The sequence below is a fragment of the Rhinoderma darwinii genome, chromosome 3, assembly GCF_050947455.1.
Source record: "Rhinoderma darwinii isolate aRhiDar2 chromosome 3, aRhiDar2.hap1, whole genome shotgun sequence".
In the NCBI taxonomy this organism is placed as follows: Eukaryota; Metazoa; Chordata; class Amphibia; order Anura; family Rhinodermatidae; genus Rhinoderma; species Rhinoderma darwinii.
This window is the reverse complement of record NC_134689.1, coordinates 6,113,276-6,130,039: the sequence shown is the minus strand read 5'-3', so window position 1 is coordinate 6,130,039 and position 16,764 is coordinate 6,113,276. Positions and strand designations below refer to the sequence as shown.

At 44.5% G+C, this 16,764-nt stretch overlaps 1 protein-coding gene across 1 annotated transcript in view; it reads left to right on the top strand.

Annotated features, from left to right (window-relative positions):
• The first annotated feature begins 241 nt into the window (after positions 1-241).
• Positions 242-16,764, top strand: part of PPFIBP1 (PPFIB scaffold protein 1) — a 74,185-nt gene continuing 57,662 nt past the window's right edge. Inside the window, exon 1 of the mRNA XM_075855607.1 lies at positions 242-341. The gene's annotated coding sequence lies outside the window, so the exon portion shown is untranslated. The remainder of the gene's footprint in view (positions 342-16,764) is intronic.

Below are 16,764 nucleotides of genomic sequence, written 5' to 3'. Positions count from 1 at the left end.
TATTCTCGGTCGCTGGATCCCGGATCCTCCCTGCTGACGCTCTCCCCCCGCTCCGCTTCCTGTTTCCCGGCTCATCCTGCCCTGGAAAATTTGGAATGTTAACTTTTTGCGATTGACAGATCCTGTAACCAATCCGCGGCCAAACCAGATCTGACCCCGCCTCTTCATCCTCGGTGCAGGACAGTGAGATCGGCGGAGGGGCGTGGTCGTGTGACGTCACGGGGAGTCCGGGCTGAGGGGAGACAGAGGGGAGCAGGGAGGGTGAAGTGGCGGAGAGTCACCGGGGAGGAGGAGGGGGACACTGGCCGCCTTGTTCCCGGGACACAGCACGTCAGCAACAGGTAAGACCGGGGGAGTATTCTGGTTATAAGTGGTGGAATCGCCCTTTAAGTTTCAGCCATGTGCTTCCAGCTGTGAGCGGTGTCCCGGGGGCTCTGCAAGGACTCTGGGCGGTGCGGGGGCTGCTGGAGCCGGGTAGTGAGGGGGCTGAGGGAGTCGGGTAATGAGGGAGCGCTGTGTTCTCAGAGCTGAGGTGCTGGAACAATTAACTCCTTGTTTGGAGTAAACTAATGGAAACACCTCGGCTGGGAATCGCTGGGTGGCAGGCTCGGGGGTCACTGGGTGGCAGGCTCGGGGGTCACTGGGTGGCAGGCTCGGGGGTCACTGGGTGGCAGGCTCGGGGGTCACTGGGTGGCAGGCTCGGGATAGCAGGGTGGCAGGCTCGGGGGTCACTGGGTGGCAGGCTCGGGGGTCACTGGGTGGCAGGCTCGGGGGTCACTGGGTGGCAGGCTCGGGATAGCAGGGTGGCAGGCTCGGGGTCACTGGGTGGCAGGCTCGGGGTGGCAGGCTCGGGATAGCAGGGTGGCAGGCTCGGGGTCACTGGGTGGCAGGCTCGGGGTGGCAGGGTTGCAGGCTCGGGATAGCAGGGTGGCAGGCTCGGGGTCACTGGGTGGCAGGCTCGGGATAGCAGGGTGGCAGGCTGGGAATCACTGGGTGGCAGGCTCAGGGGTCACTGGGTGGCAGGCTTGGGTGTCACTGGGTGGCAGGCTTGGGTGTCACTGGGTGGCAGGCTTGGGTGTCACTGGGTGGCAGGCTCGGGGTGGCAGGCTCGGGATAGCAGGGTGGCAGGCTGGGAATCACTGGGTGGCAGGCTCGGGGGTCACTGGGTGGCAGGCTCGGGATAGCAGGGTGGCAGGCTGGGAATCACTGGGTGGCAGGCTCGGGGTCACTGGGTGGCAGGCTCGGGGTGGCAGGCTTGGGATCGCTGGGTGGCAGGCTCGGGGTCACTGGGTGGCAGGCTGGGTGGCTATTGATGATCCTTAATGGTTGTTCTTCTTCCAGACCCGCTTTGTGGTTAGATGACCACGACAGGTTGGCACGTTGTGGGTGCAGCGGGGGCATATTAATAAGACAGGCTGGCAGTTTGGTGGTGATTACACAGGTTGGGAGCCGTTGCTGTATAATGAAGGCTGGCGCTCTGAAGCAGATCTAGCTTGATATTTGGGCATAGACCCACTAGAGGCAGATGTGTGGCCGCCCTGCAGGGTCTGGATTAGAGGCTTTGTACCTTAGTGACTTTTGGCTGGCAGCGAGGGGGTCCAGTACCAAGGAAGGCTGTCACAGGGGCTAGCAGGCTGGCATAAAGAAGGCGGGCATCCTGCAGCGTACGTTACACATGGGCACAGATCTGTGGCAGGTCGGTATTCACAGGCCTTGGGCAGGTTTGCAGTTGGCACATTGGGGGAATCTAGGACAAGCTGGCACCAGAGCACAGATCTAGAGCAGCCGGCAAGTGGGCACAGATCTGGTCTCTGTTCTGATGAGGACTGACATGTCAGGGGTGGCAGGCAAACATGGGGCGCCTTATAAAGCCAATTGGCATAGATTCACAATTTTTTTGGGGTGAGGGGCGTGTGGACGCTTAATTATATCAGGAATGGGGTTTTTAAATTGAAACGGTTGCTAAACTACTACTCCCAACATGTCGTGGCGGGAGTTGTAATTTTACAGCTGGGGAGCTCTGATCTACAACATATTGTGTATCTGGTGATAGAGACGCTGCTGCCCATCATTGTACTACAACTCCTCTCCTCCCTCCATTCACCTAATACAGGAGCCGCGTGTCAGAGTCCGCAGCTCAGAAGGGTCTTTGATTTCCTTGTCAAGATAAATGCACCCCAAAATCTTCTAGGCAGCTGCAACCCCAAGTGTCAGCGCGCCATCGTCCTGTCCCCCGTGTCAGCGCGCCATCGTCCTGTCCCCCGAGTGTCAGCGCGCCATCGTCCTGTCCCCCGAGTGTCAGCGCGCCATCGTCCTGTCCCCCGAGTGTCAGCGCGCCATCGTCCTGTCCCCCGAGTGTCAGCGCGCCATCGTCCTGTCCCCCGAGTGTCAGCGCGCCATCGTCCTGTCCCGAGTGTCAGCGCGCCATCGTCCTGTCCCGAGTGTCAGCGCGCCATCGTCCTGTCCCGAGTGTCAGCGCGCCATCGTCCTGTCCCCCGAGTGTCAGCGCGCCATCGTCCTGTCCCCCCAGGTGTCAGCGCGCCACCGCCCTGTCCCCCCAGGTGTCAGCGCGCCACCGCCCTGTCCCCCCAGGTGTCAGCGCGCCACCGCCCTGTCCCCCCAGGTGTCAGCGCGCCACCGCCCTGTCCCCCCAGGTGTCAGCGCGCCACCGCCCTGTCCCCCCAGGTGTCAGCGCGCCACCGCCCTGTCCCCCCAGGTGTCAGCGCGCCACCGCCCTGTCCCCCCAGGTGTCAGCGCGCCACCGCCCTGTCCCCCCAGGTGTCAGCGCGCCACCGCCCTGTCCCCCCAGGTGTCAGCGCGCCACCGCCCTGTCCCCCCAGGTGTCAGCGCGCCACCGCCCTGTCCCCCCAGGTGTCAGCGCGCCACCGCCCTGTCCCCCCAGGTGTCAGCGCGCCACCGCCCTGTCCCCCCAGGTGTCAGCGCGCCACCGCCCTGTCCCCCCAGGTGTCAGCGCGCCACCGCCCTGTCCCCCCAGGTGTCAGCGCGCCACCGCCCTGTCCCCCCAGGTGTCAGCGCGCCACCGCCCTGTCCCCCCAGGTGTCAGCGCGCCACCGCCCTGTGCCCCCAGGTGTCAGCGCGCCACCGCCCTGTGCCCCCAGGTGTCAGCGCGCCACCGCCCTGTGCCCCCAGGTGTCAGCGCGCCACCATCCTGTGCCCCCAGTGTCAGCGCCCTGCGCCCCCCCCCCCCCCGCCCCGGTGTCCTTGCAGAGAGTCCAGTGTATTCTGTTTCCTTCCTGCAGGGGTTGTAGATCGGTGATTTTTCTTTTCTGCGTCTTGTGGTTTCTTCACGTTCTCCTCGTGATGTTCGTGCCCCGTCTGTGACTTTTGTTTGAGTTTGGGGGGGTGTAAGAATCATGAAGACGTGAACTGTGAAAGAGAAGAGGTTCACATCTTACTTCAGCTTTGCTGGGCAGGGAGAGAAGAGAGAGGGAGGGAGAGCTGCTTCCTTAGTGTCAGGACACAGAGCGCACACTGTAAAGTGCAGACCAGCCTGATGAGAGTGAGTGTACTTCTTAGGCTACGTTCACACGGCAAACAAAAAAACGGCTGTAAAATACGGAGCTTTTCAAGGCTGTTTTTCTATCGAGACAATGAAAAACGTCCCAAGAAGTGACTTGCACTTCTTTTTTACGGGGCGTTTTTTACGTGTTGTTTTTGCAAATGGCCGCGTAAGAAAACGCCCCGTAGAACGAATCGCCGTTCTTCCCATTGAAATCCATGGGCAGATGTTTGGAGGCGTTCAGCCTCCGTACTTATAGCCGTTTTTCGGGGGCGTTTACGGCCCGAAAAACAGCTGAAAATAAGCCGTGTGAACGTGCCCCAATACACATTACATTTGAGCAAATCATGTGATCCGTAACCTTTGCTGGCCCTTACACTCGCTGGAGTTTGTTACAATGTATCAGTGTAGGTAAGAGCTATGCGCCAGCACGTTACACAGATTGGTCTTTCTTCTGTGTTTAGTTCAGAGGATTGTCTACACTAATACGTTGTAACAAACCCGCAGCTGTGAGAAGTTTTAGGTCTGGAGGAGTTTTCACCCTCTGAATGTAAACGGTAATGCTTCGATTCGCTGACAGCAAGCAGATCAATTGAAAATGCTGAGAAATGATTAGACAAAGTCTATGAGGAAGTTGCAGAACTTGATTGACGCGGTCGAGCCCAGTCGTCCGCCATCCGATAGTCCAGACACTCTGGGAGAGAAATTTGTTACGACTCCTCTTCCAAAGTGATGGATGCTCATTGAGTCGGGGCATGCTGGGAGTTGTAGTTTTGCAGCTGTTGGAGACCACTGGAGATAAAGGGGAGGGGGTCACTTTAAGAAGAGAATGTTGTGGTCTCTACAGTTACAGTATGACGGGGAATGCAGGCGGATTCCCATCGTCTTCTATTGCGGCGCAGTCCTTTACAATGATGGGGGTTTTATTGGGGGCTCCTGTGCAGAGGATCCAGTCTGGGAAAGGACTTTCTTTTCTGGTTTTACGGCTGGGGGCGGCGGCAGCTGCTCGCGTTCGTCTCCGATTTTTATTTTCCTTTAAAAACGTTACGACTTCTAAATTTAACGTAAATGACATCTGTTCGCCGCCTCGTGAATCCGGGGAGGAAAATCCTTTTATTTGAATGGAAAGTCTTGTTCTGAGGCCGACGCTGCGGACGGAGCTCGACAACACAGCCGCCTTGTCTGCGCTGCGCGGAATATGAGCCAGGGCTATTAAAGGGACAGTACACCTGCAGGCCGTCTTCTCTCTATTGGCTGTGCGGTAAAATATGATCTATTGTTCTCTGTGATCAGCCACCTGTCAGGAGAACTGAAACACCGACCCCTGTTCGTCAAGCCGAGGCCGCAAACAGGCAGAGTTCCCATAACCTTCCATGGAGGGAGCCGCGCAACGTGGTCACCTGGCTATTCAGTCTTCCCTGTTATCCGGTAGTCCAGTGGCTACATAATCCAATGGGGGTAGTTGTAGGGTGGAGGCTGGTGACTACTCCATTGGGTTTTCCAGGACTGTAGTATGTCGGCCAATATTTGTTCGGTGGGGGTCCGACTCACCGCACTGAATGAAGAAGCCACAGCGCCATATATACAGTTGTGGCTGCGTCTGGTATTGCAGCTCAGTCTCATTCACTTGAATGCAATACCGGGCACAACCACTACTAAATGTACGGCGCTGTGCTGCAAACGCTTCATTTAGCTGATCGGCTGGGAGTCGATCAAATATTGATCGCCGATCCTTAGGATGGGTCTCAAAATATTACCGTTTATAAGACTCCTGTATTTCTAGGTCTGATCAAAGTATGGAGCCGGGTAAGTCTAGCTTAAAGGGCTTCTCCGGACATTGTTAATAAAGTTTTGTTGAATCGACCACATAATGTACAGATGTTTATTTCCCCCTCAGACCCTAAGCTCAAGAAGCGGTCCGATTCTGAACACGGCCTGTGCCGTTCCCTTCAATAAACTTTATTAACAAAATTTGGAGAAACCATTCAAGGCCTGAGTTTCGAGGATGGATTCTAGTAGCTTCAGCGAGATCCTAAAATAACCAGCGATCTGTGACTCGGATCCTCGGGAGCTTCTACGTGACCATCAATGTCCCAAATAGGGAGCGGTTTTATTTTTTATTTTTTTTAGGTAATCTGTAATTTTCCCAATATTATAATTTTGTAATATAATTTTTTAATTTTTTTTTTATACAGATTTTTTTTTACGTCTCTGAATTTTTCAGTCTTTTAGAGTAAAATTTGTCGCACTCATTCGCACATCTTGTTGATTTTTTTTAACACTCCCTCCCGTAAAGTCACGCCTGATCTTCACGCCATGTTCACATTTCTTTCGGCTCGGGTGACACGGTGTTAATTTGACGTTGGCTTGTTAAATCCAGGGTCGCGGGGTCTGGCGCCCGTCCAGCGTTTGTCCATTAAACAGTTAACAGCGTATGACCGTGTACGCTCGCCGCATTCCAGAAAAATTCTCCTCATTCCTGCACAAGACTCAATAACTGCGCAGGAAGGAAAAAAAGAGAAGAAGCTGCGGGGGGTTCGGTGCAGTATTTTCAGCTGAGGGCGCGGATTGCCGGTGTGGATTACAGGGGGACGGATGCTGCGCCCGGCGGGTCATGTTCGATTCTCCTGTTTAAAGGGGCACAAAACGCGCCACTGAATACAATCGATTGTCCTCTGTTATCAGCCATTTCAAGCGGACTAGTTTTTGTCAATGGCTTGTTGAGTGACAGGAAGTCCAGGCCGATCCCTGCCCCCCATGACCACAAACTTTTTATATTTTGACCGCTTCAGGTGTAGTGGCCCTTTAAGAAAAATTACCAATAATTTACAAAATTGACATACGGCCACGTTCACACAACGCATTTTTACCCGGATGTCGACGTGCAAAAATCCACATGAAAGCCGCTAAACAAACAGCGTCCTGTTGAATTCAATGGGAAAATGTCCCGTTGTTCATACGGTGCAGAATTTTTTTACCGCCACTCGCTAGCAACACAGGTAATTCTTTTTGTAAAATTTTACCAAATTTGTTCAATATAAAATATTTTTCACACAATCTTTACGTCGTGATTCCCATCGTTATATTTAAAGGGAAAATCCAAACAAACGTGACCTGCCGTATCCGTACATCACGCCGGTGGCGTCTGTAAACCCCAGACCCCTTACAGTTTCCATGTAAAGCGTCCATACTTGTTTGGCGCCATTCATCAGATTTCCTGTCTGCCCCAACATCCTGTCCAGTAAAGCAGTTGCCCATAGCAACCAATCAGATTCCAGCTGTCATTTCTCAGAGGTCCTTTGGAAAATGAAAGCAGCGACCTGATTGGTTGTTATGGGCAACTGCTCCACTTTTCCCTTGCACTATGATCTCCCTCATTCTACGTCTCTGACGCGTCACACAGAGGTAGATGTTTAGCTGGAGTTCCCCTTTAGCACGTTTTTCCCCTCTGGTTGTCACGCAGTTTTTAACGTGTAGCTTTGTATTTCTCTGGACCGTGTATTATATGTGATGACAGAATATTATAACTGTTCCCAGTAATGGAGTTTATAATGGACATTTCCCCCTCCGGCTAAAAAGATTCACGGAAGAGTTTACGGTAATCTGAAAACACAAAATTGTCATTTGGAGATAATAGAGGACGCTGCCCCTTTAAGGGATCCATATTTACCAGTGTCACACTGGATCCTAGTGACATCAGCGGTGAGGGTCGGGGGTCGCTGTCCGCTACGTCTGTCAACTTTACCCCAAAAAATCTGCGATGGAAACGCCTGGTGTAAACATACTCTAATACTTGTCACAGCTGGGAGTTTGTTACTGTTGTATCCAATGCACAGCCGCAGAACAAACCCTCTGCTGTAAGAAGTATTGGGTCTGTACAGGTTTTTAGTCTCTGGATGTAAACAAGAATGTTCCCGTTCACTGACAGCAAGCAGAGATCTTATAAATGTAAGGAATTGAAACGCAGAGTGCCGGTTACTTTCTAATAGACTAAGTTACGGCCTCAATTATCAAAACCGTCGAAGGGAATGTGCGCACGAGCTATTTTCGTCCCGAAAAACAGCTGAAAAATCGGAAGCCGAACGCCTACAAACATCCGCCCATTGATTTCAACGGGAAATACGGCGTTCTGTTCCGAAAAACACGAGCGTGATTAAAAAACGTCTGAAGATCGGGAGCCGTTTTTTTTTCCTTAAACCGCTCCGTATTTGAAGAAGTTTTTTAGTAAATAAGCGTGTGAAGATGCCGTAGCAACCAATCAGAGCTCAGCTTTCATTTCTGAACGCCGCAGCCATTTTTGTTTCTTCCCGTTTTCCAAGAACCATAAAGTTTCTATTTGTCCGGAGATCCGGCCGTGCGAGGTCTTGTTTTTTGCGTGACGAGCTGTAGTTTCCAACGCCGGTCTTTAATGTACCGTATAATGTCCTGAGAAACTTTTAAAACGTATTTTTTGGGGTAGAATGGAAAAAAGACAGCAATAATTCCATTGTTTTGGGTTTTGTTTTTACGGCGCTCACCGTGCGGTAGAAACATGTACGTTTTTCATTCTGCGGGTCGAGACGATTACCGTCATACCACATTTTATATCGTTTAACACTTTTACAAGGAAAAAATAATTGTTAAAAATTTTGTCGCCATAATTTTAACTGGGGACTTGAACCGGCGATCGCTCGATGGCTTGCTAGTGTATTGCAGTATATCGTGAATTTTACAGGCTGCTATTAAGCCCTGAACAAAGATGGCGTACCGGGGGGGGGCCTTCATTAAGCACCCAGGCTGCTATGACCGCCACCGGCACCCTTTGATCGTGTTGTGGGAGGGGCATCAGATAGGACCGCCCCCTTTTTACACAGCTTAGATTCTGCGGTCGCTCTTGACTTAAGAGGAGAAGCATGGTGGCGTTTATTAGGCCCCCAGGCTGCCATGACTACCATCGACACCCTGCAATGGCGTCTCCGGACACAAGTGACCACCCCAGGATATTATCCGCAGGTAGTTCTGGGGTCGAGAATATGAGACGAAGACGAAATGTTGAGCCGCTTCAGCACAGACGGCGCTATATATATATACACGGTATAATCCTGACGTCTTTCTATCCTGCTCCGTATTTATACCACGTCTGGGGATATTCCCGGAGTGTTTCCCTAAAATAAACCATCAGCTGCTGGGAAAGCTGGGTGACAACCAACATGGCCGCCGTTTACAGCTCCAGTCGTCGTATGCGGCAATCGTTGCTTTTCAGAAATTGGGAAAGTTGGGTGACCGCCCTGTAGGAGCTCCAAAGCAGGCGGTGTGGGTCTCAACCCAACTTTCCCAGACTCCTGAATGACAGTGTCTCCCCCCAGTGGATAATAACTCCTGTAATGAGAGAAGGTGGGGGAGGGGCTGTATCAGGAACCTTTCATGAACGATGACGCCTCGTTCCTAATCTTCAAAGCCGTAATCCGCTTTCTAGTAATTCCTAGACATTTTCGTTTTTGCGTTCTTTGAAATCTTATCCCGGTCGTATAAATTGCGCCACGTTCTGCGCATTTGTGAAAATTGAGAAAAAGAGCGCCGCCCCTTTAAATGTTAGGGAATTGCATTGTGAGCAATTTCCTTATATACTGTTATTATGGCAATTGCTCCCTTTACACGCAGGAGTCATTCCCCTAAACCTGCAGGAATTTCCTCCGCTATTCGTGGCCGCCCGTACCCTCCTGGGAAAGTTGGGGGGTGTCGGTAATGTCAACCGGGTGCCCTAAAAAGACGCTTGGAGGTGGAAGTGGCGGAGCCGTCTTCATGGATCTGATCGTGGGAACCTAATATTTCCTCCTTATGCTGATTTTACATTACATCCTGCTTTATACTCTAGTCACAGCCAAAGCTGTGCTCGTTTTATGATTCCCAAATTGCAGTGCCCTGTGGAGGATGGCAGTTTTGCTTTTAGAACTCCGCTCTTAGGTCACATGTCTGACAGCAGGGTGGAGCTAATCTGCTGTCTGTTACCAAGGGCAACAAGAAGAATTTTGAAAGCAGATCTGGATGTGACTGGAGTTAAAATGCTAAACCGAAATGTGGTATCTTATAAAAGTGCAGCCTATAACATAAAGGTAGGAAATGGCTGATAACAGGGGACAGTAGCTTTTAATAGACCGTATGGAAAATGGAGCGAAAATCGACGTCCGCTCTACTGTCCCTTTAAATGATCTGTTGTCCTCTCACTCCTTTTTCAGGCTTTATCGCTTGATCTTCCTTTTCTTAAAGGGCCACGTCCTCACACTGATCGGGGTGGGGGGTTTGTTGTGCGGTTGACGTGTACAAACAAGTAATAAATGCTGTTTAATCAGCTGAGGATACGGAGGTGAGAATCTCTACAGCTGGGAGAGGGGCTGTAAATATGGGGGGGCACGGGACTTGTGTGGGCCCGTCCAGCCCTTGGCACACGTGGCATTTACACGTCTTAGGGGGGGGGATCTTTTAGGATTAATTTTCCACAATCACATCATCTTCTTGTGTGAAGTCTGTAGAGGTAATTTCCACAGTGACTGCTGCTGTCTGTGTGTCAGTCTTTACTGTCACTCTGGCATTCTATTCATGAACCAGGAAGCTGTAGGAGCCAGAGAAAGCTGTGTGACCACCCCTGTAATGGCCTGTTTGACTAGTAGAAAAATGTATGAACTGCTGTATCCTGTGCTGTGCAATACCGAGCGTGTAACCCTTATATCACATGAGCAGCGACCCCAGGAAATGCGATAGGAAAAGAAAGGAAGTTCTGTTCTTAGACAAACCCTGTCTGTTATCAGCGCTGAGCCTTGTGAGTCCAATCTGATGAGATGTGTAAATGGCGGCCGCAGAATGAGGACATATGAGCATATAGATTTATATACAGATGTAGCAGAGCTGAACTTACTATTTTTGAGTTTTGGCGATTACAAGCGCTCAAAAATACGGTAGTTATATTCTTTTATATAGGGGCAGTATTATAGTAGTTATATTCTTTTATATAGGGGCAGTATTATAGTAGTTATATTCTTGTATATAGGGGCAGTATTATAGTAGTTATATTCTTGTATATAGGAGCAGTATTATAGTAGTTATATTCTTGTATATAGGAGGCAGTATTATAGTAGTTATATTCTTGTATATAGGAGGCAGTATTATAGTAGTTATATTCTTGTATATAGGGAGCAGTATTATAGTAGTTATATTCTTGTATATAGGGGGCAGTATTATAGTAGTTATATTCTTGTATATAGGGGGCAGTATTATAGTAGTTATATTCTTGTATATAGGGGGTAGTATTATAGTAGTTATATTCTTGTATATAGGGGGCAGTATTATAGTAGTTATATTCCTGTATATAGGGGGCAGTATTATAGTAGTTATATTCTTGTATATAGGGGGCAGTATTATAGTAGTTATATTCTTGTATATAGGGGGCAGTATTATAGTAGTTATATTCTTGTATATAGGGGCAGTATTATAGTAGTTATATTCTTGTATATAGGGGCAGTATTATAGTAGTTATATTCTTGTATATAGGAGCAGTATTATAGTAGTTATATTCTTGTATATAGGGGGCAGTATTATAGTAGTTATATTCTTGTATATAGAGGCAGTATTATAGTAGTTATATTCTTGTATATAGGAGCAGTATTATAGTAGTTATATTCTTGTATATAGGAGCAGTATTATAGTAGTTATATTCTTGTATATAGGGAGCAGTATTATAGTAGTTATATTCTTGTATATAGGTGGCAGTATTATAGTAGTTATATTCTTGTATATAGGGGACAGTATTATAGTAGTTATATTCTTGTATATAGGAGCAGTATTATAGTAGTTATATTCTTGTACATAGGGGGCAGTATTATAGTAGTTATGTTCTTGTACATATGGGCAGTATTATAGTAGTTATATTCTTGTATATAGGGGCAGTATTATAGTAGTTATATTCTTGTATATAGAGGGCAGTATTATAGTGGTTATATTCTTGTATATAGGGGGCAGTATTACAGCAGTTATATTCTTGTATATAGGGGGCAGTATTCTAGTAGTTATATTCTTGTATATAGGGGGCAGTATTATAGTAGTTATATTCTTGTATATAGGGAGCAGTATTATAGTAGTTATATGCTTGTATATAAGAGCAGTATTATAGTAGTTATATTCTTGTATATAGGGGGCAGTATTCTAGTAGTTATATTCTTGTATATAGGGGCAGTATTATAGTAGTTATATTCTTGTATATAGGAGCAGTATTATAGCAGTTATATTCTTGTATATAGGGGGCAGTATTATAGTAGTTATATTCTTGTATATAGGGGGCAGTATTATAGTAGTTATATTCTTGTATATAGGAGCAGTATTATAGTAGTTATATTCTTGTATATAGGGGCAGTATTATAGTAGTTATATTCTTGTATATAGGAGCAGTATTATAGCAGTTATATTCCTGTATATAGGGGGCAGTATTATAGTAGTTATATTCTTGTATATAGGGAGCAGTATTATAGTAGTTATATTCTTGTATATAGGGGGCAGTATTATAGTAGTTATATTCTTGTATATAGGGGCAGTATTAAAGTAGTTATATTCTTGTATATAGGAGCAGTATTATAGTAGTTATATTCCTGTATATAGGGGGCAGTATTATAGTAGTTATATTCTTGTATATAGGGAGCAGTATTATAGTAGATATATTCTTGTATATAGGGGCTGTTTTATAGTAGTTATATTCTTGTATATAGGGGCAGTATTATAGTAGTTATATTCTTGTATATACGGGGCAGTATTATAGTAGTTATATTCTTGTATATAGGAGGCAGTATTATAGTAGTTATATTCTTGTATATAGCGGCAGTATTATAGTAGTTATATTCTTGTATATAGGAGGCAGTATTATAGTAGTTATATTCCTGTATATAGGGGTAGTATTATAGTAGTTATATTCTTGTATATAGGGGGCAGTATTATAGTAGTTATATTCTTGTATATAGGAGCAGTATTATAGTAGTTATATTCTTGTATATAAGAGCAGTATTATAGTAGTTATATTCTTGTATATAGGAGGCAGTATTATAGTAGTTATATTCTTGTATATAGGGGCAGTATTATAGTAGTTATATTCTTGTATATAGAGAGCAGTATTATAGTAGTTATATTCTTGTATATAGGGGGCAGTATTATAGTAGTTATATTCTTGTATATAGGGGCAGTATTATAGTAGTTATATTCTTGTATATAGGGGCAGTGTTATAGTATTTATATTCTTGTATATAGGAGGCAGTATTATAGTAGTTATATTCTTGTATATAGGGGGCAGTATTATAGTAGTTATATTCTTGTATATAGGAGCAGTATTATAGTAGTTATATTCTTGTATATAGGGGGCAGTATTATAGTAGTTATATTCTTGTATATAGGGGGCAGTATTATAGTAGTTATATTCTTGTATATGGGGGCAGTATTATAGTAGTTATATTCTTGTACATAGGGGGCAGTATTATAGTAGTTATATTCTTGTATATAGGGGGCAGTATTATAGTAGTTATATTCTTGTATATAGGGGGCAGTATTATAGTAGTTATATTCTTGTATATAGGAGCAGTATTATAGTAGTTATATTCTTGTATATAGGGAGCAGTATTATAGTAGTTATATTCTTGTATATAGGGGCAGTATTATAGTAGTTATATTCTTGTATATAGGAGGCAGTATTATAGTAGTTATATTCTTGTACATAGGGGGCAGTATTATAGTAGTTATATTCTTGTATATAGGGGGCAGTATTATAGTAGTTATATTCTTGTATATAGGGGCAGTATTATAGTAGTTGTATTCCTGTATATAGGGGGCAGTATTATAGTAGTTATATTCTTGTATATAGGGGCAGTATTATAGTAGTTATATTCTTGTATATAGGAGCTGTATTATAGTAGTTATATTCTTGTATATAGGAGGCAGTATTTTACTAGTTATATTCTTGTACATAGGAGCAGTATTATAGTAGTTATATTCTTGTATATAGGGGCAGTATTATAGTAGTTATATTCTTGTATATAGGGGGCAGTATTATAGTAGTTATATTCTTGTATATAGGGGCAGTATTATAGTAGTTGTATTCCTGTATATAGGGGGCAGTATTATAGTAGTTATATTCTTGTATATAGGGGCAGTATTATAGTAGTTATATTCTTGTATATAGGAGCTGTATTATAGTAGTTATATTCTTGTATATAGGAGGCAGTATTTTACTAGTTATATTCTTGTACATAGGAGCAGTATTATAGTAGTTATATTCTTGTATATAGGGGCAGTATTATAGTAGTTATATTCTTGTATATAGGAGCAGTATTATAGTAGTTATATTCTTGTATATAGGAGGCAGTATTATAGTAGTTATATTCTTGTATATAGGAGCAGTATTATAGTAGTTATATTCTTGTATATAGGGGGCAGTATTATAGTAGTTATATTCCTGTATATAGGAGCAGTATTATAGTAGTTATATTCTTGTATATAGGGACAGTATTATAGTAGTTATATTCTTGTATATAGGGGCAGTATTATAGTAGTTATATTCTTGTATATAGGAGGCAGTATTATAGTAGTTATATTCTTGTATATAGGGGGCAGTATTATAGTAGTTATATTCTTGTATATAGGGGCAGTATTATAGTAGTTATATTCTTGTATATAGGAGCAGTATTATAGTAGTTATATTCTTGTATATAGGGGGCAGTATTATAGTAGTTATATTCTTGTATATAGGGGGCAGTATTATAGTAGTTATATTCTTGTATATAGGAGCAGTATTATAGTAGTTATATTCTTGTATATAGGGAGCAGTATTATAGTAGTTATATTCTTGTATATAGGGGCAGTATTATAGTAGTTATATTCTTGTATATAGGGAGCAGTATTATAGTAGTTATATTCTTGTATATAGGGGCAGTATTATAGTAGTTATATTCTTGTATATAGGGGCAGTATTATAGTAGTTATATTCTTGTATATAGGGGCAGTATTATAGTAGTTATATTCCTGTATATAGGGGGCAGCATTATAGTAGTTATATTCTTGTATATAGGGGGCAGTATTATAGTAGTTATATTCTTGTATATAGGAGGCAGTATTATAGTAGTTATATTCTTGTATATAGGAGGCAGTATTATAGTAGTTATATTCTTGTATATAGGAGGCAGTATTATAGTAGTTATATTCTTGTATATAGGAGGCAGTATTATAGTAGTTATATTCTTGTATATAGGAGCAGTATTATAGTAGTTATATTCTTGTACATAGGGGGCAGTATTATAGTAGTTATATTCTTGTACATAGGGGGCAGTATTATAGTAGTTATATTCTTGTATATAGGGGGCAGTATTATAGTAGTTATATTCTTGTATATAGGAGGCAGTATTATAGTAGTTATATTCTTGTATATTGGGGGCAGTATTATAGTAGTTATATTCTTGTATATAGGAGCAGTATTATAGTAGTTATATTCTTGTACATAGGGGCAGTATTATAGTAGTTATATTCTTGTATATAGGAGCAGTATTATAGTAGTTATATTCTTGTATATAGGGGCAGTATTATAGTAGTTATATTTTTCTACATAGGGGGCAGTATTGGAAATGTCACAGCAGTTCTATATTTACACAGGAGTGACATTGCGTATTCTGGTAAGTTTATAAATAGTTTACATATGTTAGGGGAGTATTATGTGATGTCTGTAGCTCCGTCTGATCCCTGGATTGGTGATGGATCAGCGCTCCGGTGAGGTGATGCCACTTATACAATAATAGCGGTGGATTTGTCTCGGTCTATTCTATCATGTTCAGGCTGGTGATTGGATTTGTGATCTTATTAATCCCTCTGCTATGACTGTGGCTCCGCTGTTGCAGGCCAGCACAGGTTTCATCACCCAGCTTTTCTAGAGTCCTGCACACCAAATCTGACTGGTTATTCCTGGTAACATCCTTCTCTCCCATATTTCTGCATACAGAAATATTAGGTCTCTACAGGTTTTCAGCCTCTGGATGTTTCCATTCACTGACCACAAAGCATAATAGGAAGTTACAGAATGTTTTGTTTTAGGAGGAGTAACGCTTATAAAACCAGAAAACTCCTTTTAATATTATCTGTATTAGTTATGACTTCATGTGTTCTACTCCAGTTGCATCCAAAGCTGCTCCTTTTTGCGTGATTTTTTGTAGGGATTCTCTGCTGCATTGCATTCAAGGAGCTGTAGCACAGCATCTGTCATCTACAGAGCTTTGCTCTCCGATTCACTGCATTATTAGGGATTATATGGTTTTTGTCTTGTCTTTGAACACTACATCTCCTTCAATGCATTGCAGCTGACCATAACACAAGTGACCTGCTGGGAGGTGTGAGCTCTCAGGCTGCAGAACCTATCAGGAAACCATAAGAATTTTGAATGCAGCTTTGGATGTGACTAGAGTCTCACTCAAGATCGTACAAGAAGTGTGAAATCACTTGTCGCTGTATACTGTGAGCTCCCCACAAAACCCCGCTCCCCATGTTTATTATCTAAAGGGTCAAAAAATTTTATTTTTCCCGAATCGCGTTGTATAAATATTGCGCAGTTAGGAAACGGACCAGGTCGCCGTCGGTCGGCATGTTTGCGGTTCCTGACCTTTTGATGACCGCCATCAGCAGCCGCTTCCCCAGTGATGTAACATCGCCCCAGGAAGCTCATTCTTCCCGTGTTTTCTTTGCCTTTTTTGTTTGTTTTTGCTGCTTTTTCCGGTGTCTGTTTTTATGAAACGTTTGGCGTTCATCACGGAGAAAAGGTCGTTCTCGGAGAGAGGTCACTGCGTATAAAATGGCTTCATCCGGTGGTTTCATTCATTTCTCAGGTTCTAAGGACTCTATTTTATAAATAATGCAGATAAGTTTCTTCTTCTCCAGTCACATCCAAAGCTGCGTTTCAAATTTTGCTGGCTTTTTGTTAGCGGCAGCATTTTCAGTCTTCATGCCCTTCTTTTGTTCTTCAGAGTATTCTCTGCTCTGGTGCATTGTGGGAGATGTCGTTTTCGTATCAGGCTCAGGACAGTAGTCTGATCTTGGAAGAACCCGAACACACCACAGGGCAATGCATTATAGATTTTTGCAAAATGTTTGTAGTGTTTCTGTTCTCACAATGCCAAGTGGTTGGCAGTAACAATTTTATTTTTTTTAAATGCAGCTTTGGTTGTGACTAGTGTAGAGGACAGGAAATAACTCAAAAA